General features: G+C 38.0%; 1 protein-coding gene and 2 long non-coding RNA genes across 3 annotated transcripts in view; 1 reads left to right on the top strand and 2 right to left on the bottom strand.

The window, feature by feature from the left end:
• The window catches only part of LOC140479721 (uncharacterized), a 259861-nt gene that overhangs the window by 59479 nt on the left and 183502 nt on the right, over nucleotides 1-16880 (bottom strand). The gene's annotated exons all lie outside the window — the stretch shown is intronic.
• Nucleotides 1-16880, bottom strand: part of dph5 (diphthamide biosynthesis 5) — a 70165-nt gene that overhangs the window by 30250 nt on the left and 23035 nt on the right. The gene's annotated exons all lie outside the window — the stretch shown is intronic.
• LOC140479463 (uncharacterized) lies at nucleotides 8303-12914 on the top strand. The gene is made up of 3 exons (XR_011961047.1): nucleotides 8303-8328; nucleotides 11400-11473; nucleotides 12681-12914. It is a non-coding gene; the product is annotated as an uncharacterized lncRNA (long non-coding RNA).

The following is a 16880-nucleotide window of genomic DNA, read 5'->3' as shown; positions in this document are numbered from 1 at the left end:
TGTTGGGCTGAATGGTCTGTTTCCACACTCTAGAGAGTCTAATGATTCTATGATATAAATGCAAGCTGTTTTTGAGAGGTGCAAAGCATGCAAAATTCATCAATGACCTACAGTTTCAGAAGTTATACACACAAAGTGTGTTTTCTACTGGTCTAAATCAGACATTCAGCCAACTTGACACTCCATCAAAACAAAAATTTCCACATTAGGAACAACAAATACTACAGATGTTGGAAATTTGAAGCAAAAACAGAAAATGTTGGAAATGCCAAGCAAGTCGGACAGGATATTTGCAAAGGCACACAGTTAACTTTTCAGGTTGTGATAACTCTTCAGAAAGGTTAACTTGACAGAAACAAAGACTGTCTGCCTTGCTGAGTACTTCCAGCATTTTCTGTTTTATATCAAATTGTCCTTAATTCACTTCCTGTTGAAAAGCAATGGGAAGAAAAGGATTGGAATCCCCTAAAATCCAAATTAAAATCACATCGGTTACGGTAAGTAAATTTTCACAAAGTTCACAAAATTCTCAGAAGTGCTAACCCAGAGCACAAATGTAGAGATTCGTTAGAGGAAATAATGATTTCAATTTAAAAATAAAGTCTAATCCAATGCATGAAATGCCCATAATTTTACCATACATTTTCCTCTAGGAAAATCTTTATAAAAAGAAATATAAAAAGAAGACAGAATAGAGACCACATTAACGGGTTGGGCACTCCCAGATGTCTGCTTAAAAGGAGCATAGCCTTTCTACATTAACATCTCAATATATTGCTCATGCCATATTCAGATGCCCCAAATCTCAGAACAATTTAAACTTATTTTTAGTAATAATCTGAATATTACCCAGATATTGCTACTGAAAGTGTAACATGTGTCGTGAGGACTCAACATCAATGCATTAACCACAGGATATATGCCAGATCTATGCAGAAAACTCCAGCTTACCAAAAGAAATCCCATTCTACTTGTTACTGCACAAAACACAGAGCAGTCAAACTGGAAATGAGGATGGTCTCAACTGGGACTTTGGGTTCATTTCACGCTCCAGGTGATCCCACTACACTATATACACACACTCTCTCTTACATACTCACACTCATACATAACCTCTCTCTCACACACTCTCTCTTTCAGACACACACACACACACCCTACACTCTCACCCACGCACAAACCTCTCACAGGCTTATATTCTATCGTACACAGACTCTACCATGCACACACACACACACTCACATCCACACGCTCTCCCTCTCACAAGCACACACACATAAGTCTATGGGATGAATATGCATTTGCAGAATTATAATTGCAAATGCATTCTATTTTGTTCAAAACGCACACAGTCAATCCATGTAACATTTTATAAATTCCTACTTTGGAAATTGAACCAGTCTTACTCAAGACTGGGATGCAGACAGACTCTAACCTCATACCTTTAATGCATTGTCTGAGCTGAGATGTCAGTTTTTTAAATAAAACCTTAAATTATCTTGAGAACGTGAGTTGAAAGAAGTTCTGGGATTTACATATTAATGAACCGAAACCTGCAACCCATTCTGCAACCTAGGTTTGTTCAATATATCATATCAGTTGCTTGACACTGCAATCTTTTGCTATAAATTCTGTGACTCATGATCCTTCTCCACAAGTACTCAATGAAGGAGCAGTGCTCCAAAAGCCAGTACTTCCAAATAAACCTGTTAGACTATAACCTGGTGTTGCGTGATTTTCAACTTTGGAAATAAGTCAGAAGAGACAAATCAAATTAATTATCACCACCTTTATGGAACATTCTAATCAAAATTAACTTCATTGTTAGAACACATACCAGACGAAAACTGAATACTTACATTTTTGAAAACTAAGAAGTGGCCACTAAAGGAAGATGAAACTACCAAGCAGCAACTACTATTACACTTTCTTTAATTTGGCTTTTGTTGAATGTATTCTCCACAGATCTTTAAGCACAACAATAACGTAATCTTTGATTGATTATATTTCAGATCTAATCTCAGTAGTAAAGGCTTGACTAATTTCATTTCAAAAGCAAAGACACTTTTAAATTATAAGTATACTCTTAAAAGTATTTAATAGAACCCAATATTAAACTACACAGTAAAATGGTCCCAAATTTGATTCCAAATCTTTATGGAGGCTCCTGATCTCAGCTTGGATAGAAACAAGTCATGATTCTTGCTTTTAATCAGCAAGAATGCATTGCAAAACATATATGGGGAGAGAGAAGGTTGAATTGTGTACAGTTGCAGTGCCCTATACAAACTAGATTCACCAATGAAGAACAATCACTTAGATGAAACAGCCAAAGGTGCTCATACACATTCAATTTCAGCCAATCTTCCTTCAAAAGAGAAAAAGGAATTAAAAGAGTAAAGTTTAAACCTTCAATTATTTTTCTGAACATACCATGATGCAATATCCATCAGCCCTTATTCTACAAGATGTCATTTTTTCATACCTAAAGTGCTCTGTATTATGCTAAGCCATTGGATACCATAGTTTTATGCCAGTTATGTAAAAATATATACTTTTACTTTGACTGCACAAATTCTATAACAAGTTTTGAGATGCATTTGTAATGCTTAATTATCACAGGCAAATTTGTGTCTACAGAAATCTTTTTTAAACAGAGTTAGAGTTTTAAAAGAAGAATTATTTCCAGAATACAGAATACTCCAACACCAAAAGAAAGTTTTTAATTTCAGGATACGAAATATTTGAAAATGACAAAGACAAATAAAAAACAGCGTTGGAGATATTCAAGGTAGTCAGTATCTGAAGAGCGCGGAATTGAAGCCTACAATCATACTGAATGTTAAGAAAAGGCTTAATAAACCATACAGTCTTCTCTGGCACCTATTGTCTTAAGGGAAAACATTTTAAACATTACATTTTTAAAACCTTCAATAACTAAAATCTAAAGAAATGAGACTCCATCATTATACTAGTTCACCAATAGTGGTAACATATTTTCACTGCTATCTCTATCTCCTTCTTCAAGGATGTGTTCTGAGGTCTGTGACAAAGGATCTCTTACAAAGATTTTCAATCTCCTTGTCTCTATGAGTGAGTAAATGGGGCCTTGTGTATTCTGCACACCCAAGGACAGTCCTCGCAGACACAGGAGTGAATCTGAAAAGAATCAATGCTAATTTGGACATTTGCCAAAAATAAAGGACTCAAGCATATTATCAATTGCCTGTGTGTGCGCTGCTCTGGCATACCTTCTCAGTATCCATCCAACATAAAGGGGCAGAATCTGCGATTAATCTCCTAGTCTCTAAATCCTTGCACCTGTAGTGATTTAAGAAAACATCTTATCACCTTTGATGGCAATTAGGGACTGACAATTAATGCTGGTCTAGCCAGCAATTTCCATGTTCCATTAAATAATAATAAAGCCCTTAACCTTTGTCCTAAATCATCCCTTTTACACACAACTCCCCTGTTGTTCTTTCCTACCCTGTTTCTCCACTGTATTTTAACCTCTTTTGTAGGTGACAATTACAGTTGAATATTGCCGTTCAGATGATTTAGGGTCAGTATCAAGTCTTTACATAACTCTTTCATTCAATTTTTATACCTGCTAATATATTCCAAAATAGTATAAACTTTACTAATGTTACTATCACATCACTCCTGAGTACCTTTCAAAGATTCCTGCAACAAAGCTTATGTTGCACAATAATTCACCCAATGAACAATATTTCATATCTGACAAGCATTTACAGTTTATTATTTACTTGAAAATCACTAACTACAATGTTAATTTCTAAGGTTCTTCCTATTTCAGTCTTTTCTACAAATTGTCAAATTTACAGTGTTTAATGTGTGCTGATTAAAAAAAGGACAGGCTGGAATTCCCCACAGCACCTCTTCTAATCTGACATTACTTCCCTCAAGGTTTTTGTGACTGGTATCTTTTATCAAATTTGTCTCCAGCACTCTGCTCTATTCTGAATTCCTCAGGCTTTTAGATTAGTTAGAAATATTTTATGTAAAATATTAATAACTTCGCAAAACATCCAGGTACACCCTTGTATCTACCATTTAGTGTAATTGCAGTGTCCTCAGACAGTTCCAAATCTGGTTATGTTTTTTTCTATCTACTCATAACCAAGGGTAGAATACTCCCCTCTCTGAGGTGGCATGATGATGGTTAGCACAATGATTCAAATTGGACAAGAATCCAAAAATCCAATTCTTGACATAGAGAAAATTTCACCCCACTAAGTTCTTAAGCCTTAGACAGCAAGTTCAGGATTTTGCCGCTGGGTGGCAAGAAGTTTATTTCAATGTATTCACATTCTAACTATGAGCACAACTACTGTATTAACACTGTATTTCCAATTTTGTTCTCTGCAACGAGAAATGTGACAGTATTAACAACTTGACTGGGAAAACCTGGTCATTGCAGCTCTCAGAATGGCTGTCAGCCATCTAACCTCTCCCTACATAGAATTGCTTCTCTTCCATAAGGCACTTCCTTGGTCAGTGGTCATGCTCTGCTGGCCATTCATCCTTACTATTTAGCATTGGCAAAGCATCAGCTTCAAAACATTATGCTTGCTTTCAGCCATTCTTCGCCACAATTTCAGGACTTCAAGTATGTATTTTGAGGTAAGGGACAGCCATGACTTGCAAGATTGTGGCAGGTCAGTTTGTGCTGAGGGGATCAGGCATCTTATGTACCCAAGCAGAATTTTAGCACTGACGTGGAATTAGACATCTGAGGTCTTAGCCTGATTTTTAGTGCATCAGTCTTTGGCACTAACTTAGTACACAAACAGTCTATGAGGTTTAGTATGTTCTTTTAGCTTAAGTGAGAAGAAGGCTGCTTATGGCAGTGGGTTGCATCAAAGAGTAAATATTTCAAACAGAGAGGAAATGGAGAAGTAACTGCACAGCATGGTGCCACGTCAATATCATTAACAGTGGTTGAAAAGGGTGTGGTGGGAGCTGGTGGTTTGATAAGACTTTGGGGCCACAGGGACAGCATTGCAAAAGGGAACGTGATGATTGGGAGGAAATCGTCGGGTGACATACAGAGCTTCAAGTAACTCGTGAACACAGCTGGAACTTTGCCATATGGACTGAACATAATCTGTGCAACAAGTGCACAAAATGGCTGGGACCAGATGCAAAGTGGAAGGAGTAAGTTACTATTTTCCCCTATGGGGTAGAATTTGCAAAATTCACTGAGGTGTCTAGCAAGGAGCAAATACAATAAGCATGCCTTGACCAATAAAGCAGTGCTACCCATCGATGTTCAAAGTAACTTCTTCTGGACAGCAGTAATTGTCAATGAATCCAAATAACAAATTATGTCTTCAAGCAATCATAAGCAGTAAATTGTGTCTACAGATCGCCTCCTTGTAAGCTCAATCAAGGAAATTCAAGGCAATTGGCTGTTGTAGCATGTGTCTCTACCTCTGGGCTTCAAGACCCACCTGCTCCTCAGTGTATAATGGCACCTTTAAACAGGCTGATTATAAAATATCTAAAATAATGGCAGCTCCTTTGGCTCAGTGACAGCGTTCCTACCTCTGGGCTGGAAGGCCTGAGTTCAAGTTCCAACTGCTCTAGGGTCTGAACAGGTTGATTTAAATTATCTAAAGCAAGTAATAGGACACACTGTAGCTACCATCTCCTCTCATAGACAAGTTAATCTGTAAAGAAATGGGCTGTGATGTGAAAGAGAGGTTTTTCGGGAGGGGTTGGTCACATTTCATGGTAGCTTCCTGGTGAAGACTACTCCCAACAGAGCACAGACACGTTTGTTGGTACATTTTGCATTTGGTAAGACAATCTACCTCAAGGCTTCTTATTGTGATGGGGGCAACCACTTCCCTAATAAACCTGCATGTCACACTGTGTTAGGGCAGAACATTCAGCTTGAGTATTCAGTTAAGGATGTGAGGATTCATATATCCTTTCAGCTGCTCTATGCTCTTGACATTACAACTGAAAGCAGGCCACCTCTGGGGTGTTGTGCTGATGTCAACTGGTACCAATCTTTTCCTAGGCAGAAGATGCAACTGGAGTGAGGTCGCGATCCCTTACCCCTCTCTCCTCCTGCCATTGATGCTGAACAACCGTAGTTGAAATAATGAAATGCAAGTCAATATCTGGAGCCAGCAAGTGGTATGCTGCACCTGGGTCTCCAAGATGGCTGCCAACTTTTACATGGAGAACACCATGCATTGATATGCCAGAAGCAATGCAGTGAGGACATTTAACGATTCATCTCTCTTGCATTCCAGCCTGCTGAGGGCCTTTGGCAGACCTGCCTGATGACACCGTGCCTGTCGCTGCTGATTGAGGATGTCACTTATGGCTATGATAACAGGCAGGTCTTTTGCATGGGCCTGGGCAGCTACAAAGTATGCAGCAATTCTCAGGGTGCCAGACACAGACATCTGCAGACATAAGTCAGTGATGTGTTTACTAGATTGTGCCTGGGTCTAATTTAGAGAGAATAATTAACACATTTTAATTGTTTAGGCAGAATTTTCCCCTTCTAAATCCTTGTTTGCTGTTTGTCGTTCACCTATGGTCATACAGGTAAACTTCTCCACTCTTAATTCTTGAAATGTATGACCTAAGAAACATTCAGTGTATGCATTCATCATTTGACCCATTATCATTGAAAGAGTTATTGGTCCTGCTTCCTATTCTTTTCATATTGCCTTGCAAGTTTTTCTTTTCAATTACCATCTCAAGTCTCTTTTGGATGGCTATGTAATTTTTTAAAAATTCTTTTACTGTTTACTGATGCAAGACTAACTCACTTTTTGTTACCTGGGTCAGGTTGGTTCCACTGGAACATTGTCAGTGACAATGATGCCTTCAAGCTGTTCGGAAAATCTAAAGTGGACTGATGATGTTTATTTTAACAGTTTGAAGATGTACAAAGCTGAGATAAATAGGATGCTGCTGTATCCCATCTGTTCTTGATTTATTAGTCTGTCATTATAACGGTTGATGAACATTAGTAGACTTTTTAGAAAACAGATTTATCCCAACAAGGAAGGAAGATTTTATGAAGGAAGGAGATAAAACAACTATGCATCAAGCTGACAGAAAAGACACAAAATATGGTCAAGACTAATGATAAACCAGTAGGAAAGTTTGAACAACAAAGTACCAAAGAAAAAAGTGAGAAAATAAACTTTCAAGAGATATTAGGAAGTAATATATGTAAAAAAGAAAACAAATTAATAGCAAAATTGACTTGATGGGTTCTGACATAGGATATCAAAGCAAGTAGCTACAAACATAAGGAATGCGTTGGAAATAATCCATAGATTCTGGAAAAGACTCAGAGGATTGGGAACCTGCTAACAAAAAAAATTAGAATCTATTAAAAAGGTTGTAATTTGATAAGAGTTTTTAAAAATACATTATATAATCAAATAGAGTCAGCATGCCTTCATGAACTGGAAATCGTGCCAAAATATGTTTTAATTGGAGTAAGGCAAATTTTAATGGTATGAGACAAGAATTCCCAGAAATAAAGGCAAGTCTGACAAGTTGGGAGCTTTCAGAAGTATGATAACGAGAGCTCAGAGTCATTATGTTTCTATTAGAGCACAAGGGAGGGCTGGTAGGATTAGAGAACAGTGTATGAATAAAGATATTGAAGTTCTAGTCAAAAATAAAAAAGAATCATATATTAGATATAAACAACTGGCTTCCAATGAATCTCTTGAACAGAATAAAGAGAGTAGGGGCATTCTTAAAAGAGAGATCAGTAAGGCAAACACAGGATATGCGATAGCCTTGACAAATAAGATTAAGGATAATCCAAAGGGATTCTACAAGTACATCAAGAGCTAGAGAGCAATGAGAGGGAGAAAGGGAAAGAGAGCAGGAGCATAGGGCCCCTTCAAGATCAACGAGGTCACCTTTGTGTTGAACCTCAGGAGATGGGAGAGATGTTAAATGAATATTTTGCATCAGATTTTACCATGGAGAAAGAAATGGAGGCTAGAGAACTCAGGGAAATAACTACTGGTGTTTTGAAAACAGTTCACATTACAGAACAGGAAGTGCTGGAGATCTTAGAAAATATAACAGTTGATAAATCTCCAGAACCTGACCTGGTACACCCTAGGACTTTGTGGGAGGTTAGGGAGGAAATGGTGGGGCCCCGCATAGAAATATTTGTATCATCCGTAAATACGGGTGAGGTGCTGAATGATTGGAGAGTGGCTAATGTTGAAGTCGATAAAGTGTGGAGCTGGAAAAAAACAGATCAGTTCAAGCAGCACCAGAGGAGCAGAAGAGTCAGCACTTCAGGTCAGGACCCTTCATTTCAGAGTGGCTACTGTTGTCCCTTTGTTTAAGAAGGGATGTAAGGAGAACTGTACACCTGTGAGTCTGACTTTGGTGGAGGTGATTTTGAAAGATGGCATTTACATGCATTTGAAGAGGCAAGGAATAATTAGGGATAGTCAGTATGGTTTGGTGCGAGGGAAATCATGTTCCACAAACTTGATTGAGTTTCGGACAGTGAAGAAGGTTACCTAATATTACAAAGAGATCTTGATCAATTGGGTTAATGGGCTGACGAGTGGCAAATAGTTTAATTTGGATAAATGCGAGGTATTACATTTTGGTAAAGCAAAGACAAGACAAGACTTATACAATTCAAAGTAGGGTTTTGGACAGTGTTGTAGAACAGAGAGATCTAGGGATTCAGATTCAGAATTATTTGAAGTTTGCATCACACAAGGATAAGAGTCAGCATGCCTTCATGAACGGGAAATTGTGCCAAAATATGTTTTAATTGGAGTAAGGCAAATTTTAATGGTATGAGACAAGAATTCCAAAGAATTGGTCGGAGTAGATTGCTCAGAAATAAAGGCAAGTCTGACAAGTTGGGAGCTTTCAGAAGTATGATAACGAGAGTTCAGAATCATTATGTTTCTATTAGAGCACAAGGGAGGGCTGGTAGGATTAGAGAACAGTGGATGAATAAAGATATTGAAGTTCTAGTCGAAAATAAAAAGAATCATATATTAGATGTAAACAACTGGTTTCAAATGAATCTCTTGAACAGAATAAAGAGAGTAGGGGCATTCTTAAAAGGGAGATCAGTAAGGCAAACACAGGATATGAGATAGCCTTGACAAATAAGATTAAGGATAATCCAAAAGGATTAGGTGATTAAAAAGGCATTCAACATCTTGCCTGCATTGCTCATAAGAGTTGGAACGTTATGTTGAGGTTGTACAAGATGTTGGTGGGGCCTCTTCTGGAGTACTGCATCTAGTTCTAGTCACCCTGTTATCTGAAGGATATTACTATTCAGAAGAGATTTATCAGGATGTTGCTGGGAATGGAAGCTTTGAGTTACGCGACGCTGGATGGGCTGAGACTTTTTTCACTGCAGCACAGGAGGCTGAGAGGTGACTGTATAGGGGTTTATAAAATAATGTGGGGTTTACATAAGGTGAACAGCAGGTGTCTTATCCCTGGGGTGGGGAATTTCAAGACTAGGGGGCATATTTTTAAGGTGACAGGAGAAAAATCTAAAAAAGACTTGAGAGGCAATTTTATTTTTTTGAAGACAGGTAATGGTTCGTGTATGGAATGAACTTCCCGAGAATGTAGTGGATATGGCTACTGTCACATTGTTTAACAGACACTTAGATAAGTACATGAATAGAAAATGTTTGGAGGGTTATGGGCTAGGCACAGGCAGGTGAGACTAGTTTAGTTTGGGATTATAGGGTAAAAACAAAGGCTGCAGATGATGGAAACCAGATTCTGGATTAGAGTGGTGCTGGAAAAGCACTGCAGTTCAGGCAGCATCAGAGGAGCAGGAAAATCAGGAATAGAGGCAGAGTGCAGGCATGAAGGGCTTTTGCCCGAAACATCGATTTTCCTGCTCCTCGGATGCTGCCTGAATTGCTGTGCTGTTCCAGCACCACTCTAATCCAGAACCTAGTTTGGGATTATGGTCAGCATGGACTGTTTGGACCGAAGGGCCTGTTTCCAAGCTGTATGACTCTATGACTTCAATATATCAGAATTGTTTGAGGATTAACAAGGGAACAGATAAAAGGGAACATATGTAATGCATTTGAATCTCCAGAGGGCATTTGATAAGTCAATTAATAATAGAAAAATCCATGGTGCTGTTGATAGCATATTAGCATGAATAAAAGATTTGCTAAGTAATAGAAGGGTACAGTGGAAGAATACAGATAGGTTAAGTGAGTGGAGGAAAAACTGCAAGGTTATGCACTTTGGTGGGAAAAAGAGAGGTGAATATTATTTAAATAGATAAAGACTGCATAAAGCTACAGTATAGAAGGATTTGGGGGTCCTCATCCATAAATCACAAAAAGCTAGCAGACAAGTTCAGTAGGTAATAGAGAAGGCAAATGGAATGTTGCTTTAATTTCAAAGTCAACGGCATATGATAATAGGGACGTCTTGCTAAAACTATACAAGGAACCAGTTAGACTGTACCTAGAATACCATGAACAGTTTTCAATCCCTTGTCCAAGGGATAATTTATTGGCATTTGAAGCAGTTCAGACAGGGTTCACCAAGTTGATACTGGGCATGCAATAATTTCCCTATGGAGAGGTTGAAATGGTTGAGCCAGTACTTATTGGAAGATACAAAATCTTTAGGGGGTTTAACAGGATGCAGAAAGTTTGTTTTCCCCTTGTGAAAGAGTCTAGAAGCAGAAGGCTTATTTTCAGAGTAAGGGATCACATATTTAAGACAATGATCAGGAGGAATTTCTTTTGAAAGTAATGAGTCTATGGAATGCTTTACAGCAGAATGTGTAGAGTCCAGGTGTTAAGCATAATCAAGGCCATGACAGACAGATTTTTTTAAACAGGAAGGGATCAAGGGTTGTGTGGATAAGACGAGAAAGGGGAGTTGAAGCTTAGCATATCAACCATAATCTTATTGAATAATAGAGCAGACACAATGGGCCAAATAGCTTACTTTTGTTCCTATATCTTATAATCAATGTTCAAGTATCTCAAGAAACCAGTAAGGAATATTTATTATTTGACTCACAGTTGAGAATTCTTCATTGCGTTATCCTTTAGAATTTTAGCTTCCTAACTCCTCTGAAAGGTTATCATTTTATCCCCGTAGGTTTTGTGCAGATCACACGGGGACTACATCTAATGCACATCCTCATTGACCTGAAGCAGTGATGTGCCTTCTCCCTGACCACTGCAATTCTAGTGGTCACGATACTTGCACAGTGATGCTAGTAGACTCATTCACACATTTTATGGCTGACTTCTTTAACTTATTTTTGTGTTTCCTGGATATATGCTAATCTTGTTTATTTAGTAAATTTTGAAAAGCATTTTTATTTATCCTCAACTTAGCAACGCTCAGCGACACCTTGCAGCTTAGCAGACCAAGAAAGTTCAAAGAAGGAGCCACCACTGATTATAATCAGGTGAGATGAGAATCAATTTGGGGCAAGAAACAACAAGTTTTCCTGATAGGTGATAATGTTCTTCTTGTATTCTCTCCAGGCACATGAGAGAGGTTATGCTATTAATATTGCAATCTTGGACTCAGAGTTGTTGAAGAGAAATAGGTTAAAAGGAGAAATATATACTTCTTGGAAACAGGTTTAACAACAGAGACAGACAAACGGTACTGAAAGCAGCTAAAGCAATGACCATTAATGGAAGTAACAGTAGTGACAGTGACAAAGGAAAAAGTATTTGATTGAAATCAAGAGAACTGTGAAAAAACTTAAGATTTCAAAGAAACAGGATTTCAATTTATCGATGGTTGCAGAGTTCAGTTGTAGTGGTTCAATAACTGGGAAATGAATATGGTGTGCAATCTAATGGATATTGATTAATGTCTAGCACAATCACAGTCAAGAATACACAGAGGGTTGAAAGATGTTTCGAGAAGCTCACTGGTAATGGCAAAAGAAAGGAGTTGGAGAAGAAACAGAACTCTGAAACTTCTCACAAGATAAAGAAAATCAGATCACAGATAACAAACTGAAAGTGACAACAGTGTGCAAGACAATGAGACAATAAACTTCAATTAATTTATATTTATAGCCTGAATTCATTGCCATATAGCTAGTTTGCAAAGAATGTGTGGTGAAACAGCATCCTTCATGAGAAAATTTTGAACACTTATCATTAGAAAACTGAGATACATTTGAAACTATGTTTCCCACTTGACAATGAGTCCAAATATAGCTTTTGTAAGCTAAAATCATTTAGCATTTGGTAATTAAACAAGTAATAATATCTTCCTGTATGGGCAAATCATCTGTAATTTGGAAATGATCTAATTCAATAACGAGATAAAGATAAATTAGTTTTAACATGTTCATTTTTCTATTTTTCTTTCTTTATAGAAATGATAGCTTGAGAAGGTCATAACCAATTTGCACTTTTGTAGCGAGTGTATTTTTTGATTAAATGATTTAGTGCAGTTCACAACTCCTGGGATGCCCTGACTTTGTTTTACATGCTGATAGGATTCACCAAACTAAGTAAGGACACACCCACACAGGCTCTAAAATTGTATCGGTCAGTCTGAAGTGTGGTAACACTTGACCAGATCATGGATTTGAGCACATATCTATAACAAATATCAATGCAACTGTTACTGCAAATCTTCCTTTTCAGATACTTGCAAAAGACCCCAAAATGGAGTTTGAAGAGGAGCAGGAATACACTAGTTTTACGAAAGTTTACAATGGAACCACACCACCGAAGTAGATTAATTGGTCATTTATCTCATTGCTGGCTGTAGAATTTTGTTGTGCATAAAATGGTCATGTTTGGCTACAAGTAGCAGTTATGATATCTTCAAAACAACTTATTGACTCAAAAGTATTTTAGACCTTTGGGAATGCAAAAGGCAAGTTATTTTATCTTTACTCTTCAACAGGAGTACAGATTATTTTCAACTGGTAGTCAGCAAGACACCTCCCTGTGCTCTCCACCATAATCCAAGAGTATATTCTTGAAACAAGACATCTTGTTTCAGTACAGAGATATTATTCTAATCTTCAAAACTATTAAACACTAAATGTTACATATTAGCAAATGAGTAATTATGGAAACATAAAATAAAGAGAGCTTCAGCGGTGATTTAAAATATATCATAGACAAAAGCTATCATCACATAAGAAAAGAAGATTTTCTCAAAATTAAAATTACAATTCTGACAAACATAATTCAGCATCCTGCATCATCTGTCAGCTCATATTATCTGTTGCATACCCTGATCAGATAGAATATCAACTTCAAGAAAAGGCAAAGATGTTTCCTGTTATGATGGAAGGGAAAAAAAAACTTTGTGCTATTAGAAATTCATTTCCTCATTGGTATGTTCTGAACATGGTTTATATGTTTATATTATGATTATGATTGGATTCCTATAGTGTGGAAACAGGCCCTTCAGCCCAACCAGTCCACACTGACCCTCCAAAGATCCAAACTGAATTACACAACTTAGAACGATGGCCTGGAATTTTAGTGCAGTAGTGGGAAAGTATTCCCTTATTTTCCAATGCTTTCAACTTGTAGTATGGGGAGCAGCAATGAAAACAATTTTCTCAACAATAAACAGGGAGTTAGGGGGTAGATGTCATTCTTGCACACATTGCTGTATGTATCACTTTGTATACTCTGAAGGAGACCAAAGAGCACCATAGGTGTACCAACACCATGTGTGTAATAAGTGCTGGCCTTGTCGCTGTGTCCATTTCATGAGCAAATAAAGAAGTCAGCTAAAAGGGACTGTACACGTAATTGGTTGAAACTAATAGAGACGAATTTTGCATATAGATGGATTTTAAAGGTAGCAGAGAAAGCTTGCATTTGCACTTGGAATATGAAAATAGGAGAGATGGATTAGGGCACATTTAAAATTCAGCATGATTATCTATAACACAATGTAGCTACTGCACATGCACAAACATAGCCAGAGATATCACCTGACCTTGACAGAATGGGCTGCAGGAAGCGTCTACACATGCTGTTGATATCATTACGTTGCATGTGTGGTGACATTATCACAAGTGCATACACCACTGAAGAAGGGTCAGGGAGGCAAGGCAGAACCTGGGGCCACGGCTGGAATTTGATAAATGCCAGGGAGGGAGGAGAGGAATGCAAAGCCTGAGAGCAGGTAGGACAGAACTCCAGTCTTACATTTGCATGGAATTCTTGACTTTGCTTTAATATTTAATTATTTTTGGCCACTCAACCATGTTTGCAGACGGACAAAGTTCTCGTGATTTCATACCGTTATCAAATGTGGCCAAGCAAAATTCCAGTATGCTGTGCATGCTGTTACTATAATCACAAAAAAGTAGTTTAAGTCAGCGAAAAGTTCCAACCAATGAGCATGATAACAGTAAGGCCAATCAAATCCTGCCCAGTATCTTGAGCAGCATTTAGCTACAAACTAAAACTCATTTTCCTAACCCTTCACAAATATTTGCCATAACTATATCTGGAACAGAATCTGTGGTTTTGGACTTCTAGGCTTAACATTAAGAATCTAACATTCCACAATGGGATGTCATAAAAAGACTGCAAAAAGATTTCAGAAAGTTAAGTGTTAGAGGGAAAAAAATTAGTTAGCGATTTTTGAGAAGACTTGTAGCTCAGGTCGATAATTTGGAATGTAAGTTAGTTTGCTGAGCTGGAAGGTTTGTTTTCAGATGTTTCATCACCATGACTAGGTAACATCATCAGTGAGAGCCTCCGGTGAAGCGGTGTTGGTATGTCCCGGCTCTCTATTTACATACTTTGGTTTCTTAAGGTGGGTGATGTTATTTCCGTTTTTTTTTCAAGAGAAGGTAGATGGGGTCGAAATCAATGTGTTTATTGATGGAATTCTGGTTAGAATGCCAGGCCTCTAGGAATTCTCGTGCGTGTCTTTGTTTCGCTTGTCCGAGGATGTGTGTGTTGTCCCAGTCAAAGTGGTGTCCTTATTTGTCTGTATGTATAGAAACTAGTGATAGTGGGTCACGTCTTTTGGTGGCTAGTTGGTGTTCATCTATCTTGGTGGCATGTTTCCTACTTGTTTGTTAGTGTTTGTATTTGGAATTTTAGTTTTATGGAGGCATAAAATGAGGTAAGGAGGTTCATGAGGTCAGCTAAATCAGAGACACAGAGTACTGAAAGATGGCCTTAGGGCTCACTTACAGAGAGATTAGATTAGATTACTTACAGTGTGGAAACAGGCCCTTCGGCCCAACAAGTCCACACCGCCCCGCCGAAGCGCAACCCACCCATACCCCTACATTTACCCCTTACCTAACACTACGGGCAACTTAGCATGGCCAATTCACCTGACCTGCACATCTTTGGACTGTGGGAGGAAACCGGAGCACCCGGAGGAAACCCACGCAGACACGGGGAGAACGTGCAAACTCCACACAGTTAGTCGCCTGAGGCGGGAATTGAACCCGGATCTCTGGCGCTGTGAGGCAACAGTGCTAACCACTGTGCCACCGTGCCGCCCATACAAGAAATCAGCAAGTTGCATGTTGGATGCTTCAAGCAACCTGCTGCTTAGCTGGCTTTGGATTACATTGGAGGGAGATAAATCTTGCAAAGGGAGTCTTGAATAAATGTGAGGAACCTACTTTTCTAATTTGCTTGTGCAGCCATGGGAGCACTAGTTTCTGATGTGGAATGTGTGCGTACAAGCCGCCTGCCACATTGGACACAATTCTCTATACCTCTAAGTATGTGCAGTTTTTGGCATAGCAGGTTTGAAATATTTTATATTTTCCAAGTTACAATGTTAATAAGGAATCAACCTTTTCACTTTGAAAACATGGGAAGTTGAGTGATTTGCGGCTTGATACGATTTGTTCAATTATGTAGTCGTCAAATATCTTTTGAGGCTTTCAGTTTGAAGTACAGAGCTGGTCTTTCATAAAGATCATGCATCAATAATTACGGTTTTTCGTGTCCATTATAAAGCACACATGGATTATACAGACACATAAAAATGATCCTTTCTTCCATTCAGAGGGGTTCAGAATAGGGACTTCAAAAATCTGTTTCTTCGAATGTGCAAATGTGAATGATGCTCTTTGTACGCATCATTTGGAAAAATTTCATGTGCGCTTTATTCAAGGGCCACTTCAAATGTGAAAAAGAAATTAATAGATTCAAAACACTGTCCATTAAATCAGTCTTGCCAAATAATTTTGACCAGGTTTTTAATGTCACTTTTCCTTTTAAAAACTGTTCTCAGTTCAATAACATTCATCTGTCCATATATATTATCACCTGAATAACCAGTCCCAACAGTAACATTTACAATGACATGTTTTTTATACTGGGATTTAAGGTTGCACAAAGCATTACAGGAGAGAACTAATCTTTAGCCTCAGGGAAACGTACCCCAAAATATTCGAAACAAAAATTCTAAATCTCATCATACAGGATTTAAACAGTGTAAAGGCAGGCTGTAATAGAATGCTACTGTGCTGACTGTAAACACCATGATACTAAATACGTAGTTCATCACGTCAAACTATATAAATAATAGTATTGATTACCACAAAGAGACTACAGCTGGTTATAATGCAATGAAGTGAAACAGATGTGTTTTACAAACACGGTCAAGGTAAAATTAAAGAACAGGAACTTCACACTGACAACAGAGCCCATAAAATTAACCATGAAAGTGGAACAGACTTTTCTTTCCTGGTGTGGTTACTGCTCTGTTATCAAAAAAAAAGTAATTTCTGTAGATTATTGGTCACTGTGAACCACAACACATTTGGAGACAACTTAAGTGTATTCAACACAGTAAATGTTCAAACTGCAGCATTGTTGCTTTTATTGGAACTA

Source organism: Chiloscyllium punctatum, chromosome 7 (assembly GCF_047496795.1).
Source record: "Chiloscyllium punctatum isolate Juve2018m chromosome 7, sChiPun1.3, whole genome shotgun sequence".
Classification (NCBI taxonomy): Eukaryota; Metazoa; Chordata; class Chondrichthyes; order Orectolobiformes; family Hemiscylliidae; genus Chiloscyllium; species Chiloscyllium punctatum.
Note: the sequence above shows the minus strand (reverse complement) of the source record. Positions and strands in the feature narration are given on the sequence as shown.